Here is a 13354-nt window from a genome sequence, read left to right on the forward strand (position 1 = left end):
AAGGCCGGGGAGGCTGGCTTCACTCAACAGCAGGAGCATGTCAAAACCTCGGGACAAGAGGTCTCTCTTAAATGAACGAAGTTCCTCGGGCTTCTATGATCAGGGAAGGGAGGGCAGGACAGGAGCGATGGCTAGCCTCTTCTTCACGATGGAAGAGCATTTCTCAAGGTGCAATTTTACAGAATGTTTTAAAAGTTCTACCAAAGACTGGGGACCATGGAGCCCCCACCGTTCCCAGGAGACTCAACGTGCCGACAGCCACCTTGTTTCTGCTCTCAGCTTTGAGATTTCGCGTGGAACGCCACCTCCACTCCCCATCTTACCTGCCGACCTTGGGCAAAAGGCCAAGGGGCTCACGGATCTTCCAAGGTCACTGAGAAATTTTCCCCGACCCACTGCCTTTCGATAATAATAACTCACGCGTCCATCCCAGGTAAGTGAGCATTTCCCCCTAGGTTTAAAAATCGCCAGAAGGCGTTGTGTTTGTTTGGTTCTGTTTTTATTACATCGTGAGCATTGGTACAAGGTTAAATGCACAGAGAGACAGAGATAAGAAGGCTGCATAGAGCGTACACATGAACATACTTGTACATACAGAAGGGGTACAGAGAGACTAACGAGCACACAGATACACAGGAAGGCAGATAAGGGTGGGCTACATCGGTGTAGAGTCCTACACAGAACAGAGCAAGGGGGTACAGAGAGCAAGTGTCAGTTAATAAACATCATCAATTAAAATCCAGCCATGTGTGTCACATTTTTGACAACGACAACAATATACAAAGCCTTATTACATCTCCAAGGGCAGAAAAGGTCTAGGGAACCTTGGAGGGTTTTGTAGAATGGTCTCAGAGGCCGGGCTCTGAGGGGAGGACAGAAGCAGGCAGTGGCCACAAAGATAATGAGGCCAGGAGACTTGACTGTCAGGCTGACAAATGGGAACAATGGGGAGATGGTGGTGGAAGGGGGGGCAATGGGGCCACATTCGTCAAGAATCTCAGTGACATCAAGATCAAAGGCTCTTCTCTGTCCAGACTCTCAGCCCCAGCCCCACCTCCACTCTCCAGCTCTACTGGAAACATCCAGGGATTGAAAATGAACATATAGGAGCCTGCTTTTGCTTTGTTTAAGTGACATTTGGTGACTAAGTTCCTGGCGCTGGATACTAGGCAAAGGACGTCCCCTCTGTGTGCTGACCACTGCCGTAAAAGCCTCCATGCTGCCAACCCAGGTGCTAGCCCTGGCCCTGCAATCAACTAGCTGAGCGCTCTTGGACAAGTCACCTAACCTCTCTGGGGCTCAGTTTCTTCATGTGTAATATGAGGGTGCTGGCTAGAGACCTCTAGACCCCTTGCAGCTCTCATGGAGGGAAACTCAGGTGTGTTTTAAGAGCACACCTTTCTCTGAAACAGAAGCAAAACAAAAAAGGAGCTGGTTGAACAAAGGTGGTCCAGCTTCCCAGACACCCATCTACCCCTACCCCACCGTCACTCCCAAAGACCAGAGCTTGAAACCCAGGAATTAAACACCATGAGACTTGGCTTTGTGCCCAAACCCATCCCAAGAAGGCTCCCTCTGCCTTCCCTTTCCACCACGAGGAGAGGGAAGAAGATCCCTTTCATTCTTGTCCCCTGTCTGCAGGGCACCACTGGGGCTATGAAGGGTAGGTAACACGGGGCTGTTGTTCTTGGACTATCTCTAGATGGAGGTTGTCCCCTCGATGCGTGTCTTCTCCATTGCTCAGTGCTCAGGAAGCCCCGCCTGTGACCACCTGCATTCTCTCTGCCCTCCCCTGGCCTTTGGCGGCCATTGCCTGCATGGCTCTCTTGCTCCCAGAGACAGGATTAAATCACCCCTTGGTCTTCTTGGTCTTCTGTTCTAGTACCCAACAAGCCTCATTAATTCCTGTCACTGGTTCTGAGCCCTTTAATTGTCCCTGCCATCTTGAAAATAGCATCTGTTTGGCTGGCTCTATTGCAGCCCTCTAGTCTATATACCCTTTCCATCCACTCATTGGAAGCAGTAGAGATTAGTAATTAAGTACCTGGCCTCAGAAGTCAAACAGACTCCAGTGGAGTCTTGGCTCACCACTTTCAAGCTACGTGATCACGGCCAGTTGTGTAACTGTGTTGAGTACGATCTATAAGTCCAGTTGTGTCCACCCGGTAGAACTTTCTGAGAGGGTGGAAATTCCAATATGGTAGCCACTAGCCACATGTAGCTACCGAATACTCACGATGCAGCTGGCAACACTCAGGAAATGACATTTTAATTTTATTTCATTTAAATCAGTTTAAATTGTCCCATGTGCCTGGTAGCTACCATATTGAACATACCCACGGGATATATGGACATAAATATATACGGACACATCTGGACCAGTGGCTACCTATGGATGCATCTCTGATGTGCATGAGAGGAGAGCTGACCTTTTGAGCAAACCAAAACCAGGGAAAGTGTGGCATAAAATGGGTCCAGGGCTAGGGATCTCCACCTGACTCCATCATGGAACCTCGGGCAGGTCAGTTCACCTCTGTGCCTCAGTTTCCTCACCTGTAAAGCCAGGTAGTTGATCTAAGATCCCTTCCAGCCAAGGCTGCTGTATACAGGGTTGTGCAGACAAGCAACAGAGACTACAACATGGAGGGCAACCCTTGGAGTCGTCCAGTCTTACAGTCTTGCCACCAGCCCATATTCTGGGGTTTGACAAGGCTGATTTCCCAAACTGCCTCTTCTGATACCATCTGCAAGTCGGGAGGGGCTTTTACACTTGAGAATACGATCTCTGCACGGCTACGGCATGAGAGGTCAGATTCCCTCAGCCGGTGCTGCCTGGGCAAACCTGTCCAGTTCTCCGCCTTGGTCTCAGACCCCACACACTTACTGCAAATGTTCCTAGCCACTATTTAATAGGGACTAATTTAAGGCATTGCTCCTTATTAAAGCGCTGAATCAGTCTGCAGGCCATCCTAGTAGACATTAACACTCTAGCACAAATTGGCCCATTCTAAAGTGCTAACTAGCTGAGAGCTATTTTGCCAAGCAGAGTGTGTCATTGCCTAGAGAAGGTAGAGCCAGGTATGAACTGGTGGAGGAGAGAAGCAGAAGTTTGGGTGTGTGTGTGTGTGTGTGTGTGTGTGTATGTGTGTGTGTTGGGGGGGTACATGGTGCTGAAAGGGGGACACAGGTGCCCCATAGCCCACTCCCTGGGGCTGGCATTGTTAGTCCTGCATAAGAATGGAGGCAGCATCGCCTCCTCTCAGTGTCCTACACTGTCTCTCCCACTTCACGGATGCAATGAATTCTAGGTATTATGAACATCTTACTCCAGGCTGGACCCCAGGTTTGCACCCTTGCCCTTTCCAGAAGAGAAGCCTCCGTTGGATGCATGTTAATTATGCATCCCCAGGGAAGCCAGCCCATGTGCCCCTGCTCACAGAACCCCACAGGACAGGCCGTGACAGAGGGACAGTGTGGCTGCAGCATCTGTCTCCTCCGTCCTCCCCTCCCCTTGAGAACAATCATGACATTGGAGAAAACACCGCAATCATGTACTGAGTGACTACGCCGGGCTCTGTGCTGAGCACTTGGGATCCATCACCTTGCTGACGATCTTTTCTATAAAGATCTTTCATAAATGTGAGGATTCAGGCACAGAGAGGTAAAATAGTTCCTCCAAGGCCACCCAGGTCTGTCCAGCCCCACAGTCCAGGCCCCTCTCGTTCCCTCTCCCCTCCCCCTTTCCTCTTTTTTACTTTTTGTTTCCTTTATCACACTGCTCCTTCCCTAACTGTAATTGAGGGTGAGAAAAAACGGGGTGTGGGTGTGTTGGGGGACAGGACATGGGGGACCAGCTCAGGGAAGGCTCACCCCTTGGGCTGGGCTTTAATCACAAAACACAATGCTCTATTTAGTGTGAGAGCTCCAGTGTCCCCGGTACGTCCCACCGGTGGATTCTACCCGCGCAGGAGAGAAACAGGAAGAGGAGAGCAGTGAACTCTTAGGCTAGAATCAGTGAGAGTACCCCACCTGTCATCCACATTCCTTTCTTGCCTTCCTTCTGCAAGTATTGTGTTTATTAAGCATTTCCTGGAAGCTGGGGATTAACATATAAGGAAATAAAGACCAACACCTGTTTCTCGAAATCCATTCTGGGAGCAGGTGTGCCCAATGGATAAATGGGCTTTAACAACACTCAAAGGTAGTGCTATGTGGGCCTGGAGGGGAGGAGGTGTCTGAGCTTCGTCGTGAGGAACAGAAGTGGGAAGAAGGTGAGGAGGAAGGCCCCAGGGAAAGAAGGAAATACAAAATTAAGTGGCTGTAGGGAAGATCTTGTGAGAGGAGAGAAGTTTGGTGAGCTGGAGGGCTCAAGATTGTGGGGAATGTGGCTGGTGACAATTTGTGGCTAGGTTCAGAGTCAAACGAAAGACTTTGGACAAATATTTGATAAGGTGTGATTGGTTCCTGAAGGGGCATTTCCCCAGTGGTTTGGCCAACTCGCCAAGGCCAGCAGCCCAAAGTGTCTGGGAAGCCTTCTGTGTCCACACATTGTCCCGGTGTCCTTGCCTGATGCACCTCAGCCACGGCTATTGGCTCTTGCGTGGACGATTGCAGTAGCCAATTCAGCAGTTGTCCTGTTTTCACATGAATGTGCCCACAGCCTGCCTTTCTCCTCGCAACAACCAGAGTGATTATTTTAACCCATAAATCAGACCACTCCTCTCACCTCCCAGGCTTTGTGAAAAATCAGGACCCTTGAAAATGACAACTGAGACACAAGAATTAAGCGTTTCTAGAAGCGGTCTCAGGACGTGAGCCAGGCTGGTCTCCCATGAGTGCAGGTTCCTTTTTCTTCATCCATTTCCCTTGCCCGTGATGCTGCCCTCTCTTCTTCTCCCTCCAGGTCAAGTCCTCAGGGCATCCCCTATCAGAATTGGTCCTGAGGAGAGGATCTAAAGGGGCCTGGCCTAGGACAGGGGTTCTGGGCTTCCTCCCTGCTAGAATATCTGGCTTAGTGCCCATAGTCATGGGAAGTGGCATACACACTGCATCTTGCCCTCATAGGTGTTTCTTTTGTCTTCATTGTTTTAAATTTTTATTTATTTATTTATTTATTTATTTATTCTTTTTAAGTAGGCTCCATGCCCAACATGGGGTTCAAACTCACAACTGTGAGATCAAGAGCCCCATGCTCCACCAGCTGAGCCAGCCTCTGGTCTTCACTGTTTTAAAAATTAGGAAGTTATATACAAAATCTGGATTCCTGACCTCTCTTGAAGAATGAGAAGATACAGTCCCACAAGATCTGCATTATATTATTATAACTGGCTGGCTCCTCCTTTAAATGGGACCCAGGTTTCCAGTTTGCCACAGTCCTCACTAGTTTGTATTGTTTCCCACCTGTCCTACTTCATCTCAGTCTATGGCTGGCCCTGTAGCCATTTGAGTTTACAACTCTCTGGACTAGGGCACTTTCTGTTAATTTTACTCTACTGTGAATCCAAATTAAGACAGTAACTCTTAGCTTGTTTTTAAGTCTCATCTGTAAGGAAGGATGTTAAAGGAGTTTCAGGTAACAGAAGGTTGGTTGGGATAAAAATAGTGGTAAGAGAAGGGGTACCCTCCTGTGGATCTGAAAATCTCATCAGGTTGACACCCCTTCTTGGCACATAGGGAAGGCCTGTCAGTTCCTGGGAAATTACACCTGGAGCATCTTAAGTTTTGTTGCAAGTAGACTGTAAGTACCAGAACAGCAGGCACCAGGTCACTTCTGGTACATAGTAGGCCATCAATAAATAGTTGTGGAATAGATGGATGAATGAATGGATGGAGGGACAGATGGGTAGATGGATGAACAGGAAGATGGATGGATGGATGGATGGATGGATGGATAGATGGATGGATGGTGGATGGATGGATGGATGGATGGAAAAATGGAAAGATGAATGAATTGATTGATGGATAGATAGATGGATGGATGGATAGATGTAGGGACAGATGGGTAGATGGATGAATGGGAAGATGGATGAATGGATGGATGGATGGACAGACAGATGGGTGGGTGGATGGATGGATGGACAGACGGATGGATAGATGGATGGATGGATGGAAAAATGGAAAGATGAATGAATTGATTGATGGATGGTAGATGGATGGATGGATAGATGGATGGGGGGATGGATGGATGGATGGATGGACAGATGGATGGATGGATGGGTGGATGGATGGATGGATGGATGGATGGACAGACGGATGGATGGATGGGTGGATGGAAAAATGGAAAGATGAATGAATTGACTGATGGATGGGTAGATGGATGGATGGATGGGTGGATGGATGGATGGATGGACAGATAGATGGATGGGTGGATGGATGGATGGACAGACGGATGGATGGATGGATGGATGGATGGATGGATGGATAGATGGATGGACAGACGGATGGATGGATGGATGGATGGATGGATGGATGGAAAAATGGAGGGATGGATGGATGGAAAAATGGAAAGATGAATGGATTGATTGATTGATGGATGGATAGATGGATGGATGGATGGACAGATGGATGGATGGATGGGTGGATGGATGGAAAAATGGAGGGATGGATGGATGGAAAAATGGAAAGATGAATGGATGGATGGACGGATGGATGGGTAGATGGATGGATGGGCAGATGGATGGATGGATGGATGGATGGACAAATGGATGGATAGATGGATGGATGGACAGATGGATGGATGGATGGGTGGATGGATGGAAAAATGGAGGGATGGATGGATGGAAAAATGGAAAGATGAATGGATTGATGGATGGATGGATGGATAGATGGATGGATGGGAAGATGGATGGATGGAAGTATAGATGGATGGATGGATGGAGGGATGTACACATGAATGGGTGGACTTTCAGTTGCAGCTTCAGGCCTCTTCTGGCTTCGTGGGGGCATGGGCCAGGTAAGAAAGAGGGGCCCTGGGAAAGGTCTTTGAGAATCCTCCAGATGCAGCCTCCGTTAATAATTGACACTTCCTTCCCTCAGCTTTCACCGTGTGATTTAAAAGTCTGGCCCGCAGCCAGAAACGCACAACCGTTACACATTTCGCGGATAAATCAACCCCCTGCTGGTTTAAAACTAAAGGGTTGGAGAGAATGCAAACCAAAAACACATGAGCCAACATGCTCACTTCATTCTTGGAGGAATGGTGTGGTGGCTGCGCCTGTGTCAGGAACAGTGGATGACGGCTCAGAGTCCTGGCAGTCTTCATACAACATGGCCAGGCCAGGGGCATACCTAGGGTATGGAGAGCTAGGGTAGGCAGCTGCCTTGAGGGGCCCTTGAGGGAGGATCCTGGATACGAGGCCCCTCTTTGCTAAGTCTGCCAATCGGTGTCAGAAGGAGGTAGAAAACATTCGTGCTGAGTGCAGACACCCTGGCATGGCCAGGCTTCTCCTATCTCTCGCCTCCAGCCCCTACCCTTCTCTGGCAACCTGTCAAGAGTCCCCAGTTTTCTTGGCCTCTGTAGAACTTGGTTCCACTTTGTCCCCTGTGCTGGAGAACACCACCCACAGAATGCAGCTCAATCTATGACCTTCAGGGAAGATGGGAAGGAAGGAGAGAGAAAAAGTACTGACGTGCTTGGTGGAGAAGTCAGCCTGCCCAAGGTCACATAGCTAATGAGCGATGGAGCCTGGCTTTCTCTGATTCTAAGACTCATGCTGTTTGATTAATACACCTGATAGACTTGACAATGGACAAAATGCTTTCACCCTGGGGTTGGATTTTTCCCGGACAGAGCTCTGTAAATTCTACCGGAGGCAGGGCGACCAACTCATTCTATGTTGCCCAGGCTTTTCCTGGCTTTAGTCCTGAATTTCCCATGTTCCAGGGAACCCCTCATTCCTGGGCAAACTCAGGATGGTCGGTCACTCGATCAGAAGGCAGGTCGCCATCAGTCCCACGATCCTCGATTTGGCTGTGTATGGGATGCCTTGACCCATATTGATGACTGGCTCCCAACTACACATGTTTTGATATAACTGTTCCAAACATCAACCTGAGAACCAAGAGTTCTGGATGCCTCCCAGGTGACTCTAATGCACAGTCGTGTTTGAGAGCCACTGGCTTAGCCTGAGGAATCTGCCTGATACCATTGCTGGTTAGCCTTTCGTCTGCTCAGCTTTTTTTTTTTTTTTTTTTAATTTTTTTTTTTCAACGTTTATTTATTTTTGGGACAGAGAGAGACAGAGCATGAACGGGGGAGGGGCAGAGAGAGAGGGAGACACAGAATCGGAAACAGGCTCCAGGCTCTGAGCCATCAGCCCAGAGCCCGACGCGGGGCTCGAACTCACGGACCGCGAGATCGTGACCTGGCTGAAGTCGGACGCTCAACCGACTGCGCCACCCAGGCGCCCCTCGTCTGCTCAGCTTTGTCCACGTCCTTCTGTGAACCGGTGATTTAGAACAAGAAATATGTATTTGGTTTTCATTCCTGTTTCTAGCACAGAGCTTCTTAAAACCTTTGGAATTTCCTAAATCCTGACCCTGGTCAAGGTGTCCTTCGTTATGTTAAGGAGGCGACTTTGGGAGCTCAAGGAAGGATGGGGGCTGGTTGCCTGGAGAACTTTCAGTTCTACCCTCTGACCTCCTGGGAGGGGCGGAGGGGCTAGAGATTGAGTTCAGTCACCCATGGCCAATGATTTAATTAATTGTGCCTGTTTGTAACGAAGCCTCCGTAGAAACCCCAAAGAACAAGGCTCGCAGAGCTCCTGGGTTGGTGAACACACGGGTTGGTTGAGTGGCCGTTTCGGGGAGAGGGTGTGGCAGCTCTGTACCCTCCCCCCAATGCAGGAGCGTTCCAGAGACCACACTTGGAGAAAGTTCCATTTCCCCGGCACCTTCTGAAACTCCCTGATTACTGGAAGCTCTGTGAGTGTGCCAGGGTGGTGCCTTTACCTACAGATCTGAGTTGACAAGTGACAGGCGATTTTGGAAGCAGACAGGGGACTGAGGGTTAGGTTTGGACAGTGAGCCACTGTGGCATAGCATCTGGGCAACGGCACTGAACGGCACATAGAGCAAGGCAGGAAATAGGGTCAGGGGGTCCGGGCAGTGGATTCTAACAAATAGGGAGAGAGGGTGGGATGTGGTAGCTAATGGGAGGCGGAGAGGGGGACGTATGTGAATGAGGACTGTCTCACGCTCCCTCAGCCTGACGTAGCTGGTATTTCTCCTAATTATCAGATTGAACCACTACCTCTCTGGCGAAATAAGTTTTGACTCAAATGGGAAATCAGACTCAAATGAGAGAGAGAGAAAAAGAAAAAGAACAAGGAGGGGGGAAAAACCCACAAGGAACAGAATTCAGTACAGGGGATATTTTAAAATTACTTTTTTTGTGTGGAGTTGAAGCATGATTTCCTTTTCTATTCTATCTGACGGGAGCCCCAAGGCCAGGGTTCCTGAGGGACGGCTGAACTCGTCAGCTGTGGTGGGTTGGGGACAGAGCCTAGGGGCCGGGAGGTCAGCGAGCCTGGGCACGTCCGGCCCTAACCCGTCCCTCCTGATTCCGTGCCTACCTATATGGTGCCCCTGTGCCTGCCCCCGCCCCGCCCCTCCACTGATGGGTCAGAGGTAGTTTCTCTTGAACCACAGGGGTTTGGGCAGGTGTGTGCACCTGAAGGTGGCGGGGTGGTGGCGGGGGGGGGGGGGTTGCCTAGCAAGTAGCAGGTGCTATAATTCCTTCCAGGAACCGTGTTTGGCTGGTCAGCCAAGGGGTCACAGCGTGCAGGAGCTGTATGGGTGAGCGAGGTCCCCTGAACTCAGGGGCGGTCATCGATCAAAGCCTTCTGAACACATATGACGTTCACGGGAAACTTAAATGGGGGTTCGTGTTTTGGGGAGAGATCAGGGAAGGATCCCACACTCGCCACAAGGTGTTCCCTTCCCGCCAGTGACAGAATTCTGTGACGAAGGTTGGCGTGGCTGGCAGGATTGGAAGGCTGCGAGGGAAGCTTGCTGTGTGTGGTAGCATAGACGCAAAAGGAAGGGGGCGCCTGGGCGGCTCAGAACGTCAGGCATCCAACTTCGGCTCAGGTCACGATCTCGCGGTTCGTGAGTTCGAGCCCCGCGTCCGGCTCTGTGCTGCTGGGGAACCTGCTTCCGATTCTCCCTCTCTCTCTCTCTCTCTCTCTCTCCCTCAGCTCCTTCCCCATTCATGCTCTCTCTCTCTCTCTCTCAAAAATAAATAAACATTAAAACTATTTTTAAAAACTACGAAGAGGCAAAAAGAAGAGAGGGAGACGAAGGATGGCCTGAGAAGCCTGGGGACGGTCTGAATGTCGAGGCCCTGAGCTAGGACCTGGGTCCGGGGGACCTGCTTACAGGACACCGGGCTTCGACCCGTCATCAGGTGGAGGGACCACAAGGCCTGATACACATCTGCCAGAGGCTAAAACCCAAAGTCTTTCTGATTCCGAAGCCAGACCACCTTTCAGGGTCTCACTAAGACTGTCAATGCAGTTTTTTTTTTTAATGTTTCTTTATTTATTTTTGAGACAGAGCACGAGCGGGGGAGGGGCAGAGAGAGAGAGAGAGAGAGAGAGAGACAGAATCGGGAGCAGGCTCCAGGCTCCGAGCTGTCAGCACAGAGCCCGACGCGGGGCTCGAACTCACGGATCATTAGATCATGACCTGAGCTGAAATCGGACGCTTAACCGACTGAGCCACCCCTTTATAAAGGCACCCCTTTATTTATTTATTTTGAGAGAGAGAGAGAAAGAGGCAGAAAGAGACGGGGAGAGAGAATCCCAAGCAGGCTCTGCCCTGTCAGCACAGAGCCCGACGCGGGGCTCGAACCCGCGAACTGTGAGATCATGACCTGAGCCGAAGTCGGACGCTTCACTGACTGAGCCACCCACAAGTGCCCCGAACGCAGTCATGGTTCTTATGAGTCAGGGTCAGGGTCCATTCAACCCGATGCTGTTCCAGCTATTGGTACAACCGGACCCTGATCAAACAAGTTAAGCATTCCGGAACCTGTGCATGGTCTTCTCCACACCCTATACTTCTCACCCCGCTTGCACTGAGCCTTCTTCGAAAGCCCTAGGAAGAACAGAAACTCCAGGCAGGTCCCCCACCCGCCCCCCCCCCCACACACACACAGTCTCCCATCTGGGACTCCAATCTCGCTTCTCAAAACCCTCAACGGTTTCCCTTGAACCATACAAAACGGAACACTGATCTCTGAGTTGGCATTTCGGTGCCTGCACATGGGCTCAACGGGCCCTCTCGGCACTTCCTCCCGTCAACCCCCCATACCCCAATCAAAAGGGACGCTGCCGGGGCTCCATTTATGCAAAACCCTCTCCCTCACCACACCCGGCTCCTGGCAAAATCCCCACGTGTGGCCATTACTCCACGAAAGTGCTGCAAAGTAGGCAAAGAGCCTCATCCCCACCCCCCGCCCAGGTCACTCAGTAAGTTACGGGGCTGGGCCTGCCACCCCCAGGCCCCCCACTGCCTTGGCCCCTGGCTTAGTTCTTTTCTGGAATAATCTTGATGCTGGGGAGACTCTCCCCTAACAGCGAGATCGTGGCACTGTGTTGACGGGACCCCCAAAGGAACCCAGGGCCCTGGAGCACCTCCCTCCTTCTGTGCTCACGGGCCGGGATCTGGCGTGAGGCCTGATTGAGTCCTGGATCTACACTTGTCCTGCGTCTCCCGGAAGGGCCCTGTACCTGTCACAAAGCCACTGGCAAGGCCCTTTCTTTTCACCGGGCCTCTGCTGGACGGATGAGGTCACCGGACCTGAAATACTCCTGCGGGTGGACCTCCTCCCTTGGCTTCTCAGCCCCACACCAACTCATCAACAGACACCCCCCGGGGACGCGCATCCCGCCTCCAGCCACGCACAGTCCGGGGGAAGCAAGACAGGAAGGGTCAGGAAGGAAGGCCCCTGAGCCAGGCCCACCCGCCGGCCAGGGGCTGGGGGCCCGGCTGCCCTCCCTCTCCCCTCCCTTCCCTCCGCCGTGAACACAGATCTGGAGTCACCACGGGTAGAGGCTCTCCAGAGTGTAGCGGGGTGTGTGGGCTCAGAAACCGCTGGAGCAGAGTTGGAATAAATGCGGGCTGCTTCTGACTTAATTAGACTCCCATTAAAATCGCGCTCCCTGAAGCTTGGAGGCAGCGGGGAGGCCCCGTCCTCTCTCCTTCGTGACCTGGGATGCTCCTCTCTTGTCAGCCAAGTCCAGACACCCTCCCCACTCTCCCGTTCTCTTCCACCCTTCCTCTGCTCGCTTCCCCCTCTCCTCTCTCTGGTTTTTCCCTGATAGATGCTACTGGCATCCTTCCTTCCCGCATTGGGTCAATCAGAAATGTCTCCAGGCAGGGGCGCCTGGGTGGCTCAGTCGGTTAAGCATCCGACTTCAGCTCAGGTCATGATCTCACGGCTCGTGGGTTCGAGTCCCGCCTCAGGCTCTGTGCTGACAGCTCCGAGCCTGGAGCCTGCTTCAGATTCTGTGTCTCCCTCTCTCTCTGCCCCACCCCCGCTCGTTCCCTCTCTCTATCTCTCAAAAATAAATAAACATTAAAAAAAAAAATGTCTCCAGGCATTGCCGGATGTCTCCTGGGCAGTAAAATGGTCCCAGTTTGAGAACCACTGTCTAAGCTCAGCTGATTTAGGCATCTTTGTGTTTGAAACAGAACTGGCCTTGGCGTTGTTCTGGATTTTTCACTTCCCAGCTCCCACCCCGTTTTCTTCCTAGTGCCTTCCCTTTGGCACACTTAAGCTTCCGAAGCTGGCGTCTTGTTTTGTTTTGTTTTGTTTTTTTCATTGACAAATGGGGTCATTGCCTCCTTTAGAGGATTGACGTGAAGAATAAATGAGACGCAAACTATAAAGTACCAGATCACATTACAGAAACCGTATTTAAGGACAGAAACCGTATTTAAGGACCACGCTATGTTATTATTATATGCACATAAGACTAAATCTATATACTCGAGGGAGAGTTCATTTTAAGTGATGATGGGTAAGGAAGGGCATTTCAGAAACTCTGTTGATTATATGGGGAGATTTGTGAAAAACAGTTTAAGTGGAGGAAAGGACTCAGCAGTCAGGGTGGGAAAAAGAAAAAAAAAACATGACAGTGGGCATGAATAGAAAATTTTCCCTAGAAGTCGGGGTCCTGGAAAGCACTGTCGCTAAGAGGCCAACAGGTGGTCTGGGGGCAGACTTCTCCCTAAAGGGAAGTAACAATTTAGGGAATCAGTGAAGGGATATATAGCTCAGGGCTGATGGGAAAGTTCAGTTACCCTGGTGTGAGCGGGAGACCCGGAAAGAATTCAGAGACTGCTCAGC

At 50.8% G+C, this 13354-nt stretch overlaps 1 protein-coding gene across 3 annotated transcripts in view; it reads right to left on the reverse strand.

Moving 5' to 3' along the window:
- SHISA6 (shisa family member 6) overlaps positions 1 to 13354 on the reverse strand; it is a 278481-nt gene that overhangs the window by 46159 nt on the left and 218968 nt on the right. The window lies entirely within an intron of this gene.

Source organism: Lynx rufus, unplaced genomic scaffold, assembly GCF_022079265.1.
Source record: "Lynx rufus isolate CCGP_SWC_20201006 ecotype Redwood Valley unplaced genomic scaffold, mLynRuf1.p SCAF_28, whole genome shotgun sequence".
Lineage (NCBI taxonomy): Eukaryota > Metazoa > Chordata > Mammalia > Carnivora > Felidae > Lynx > Lynx rufus.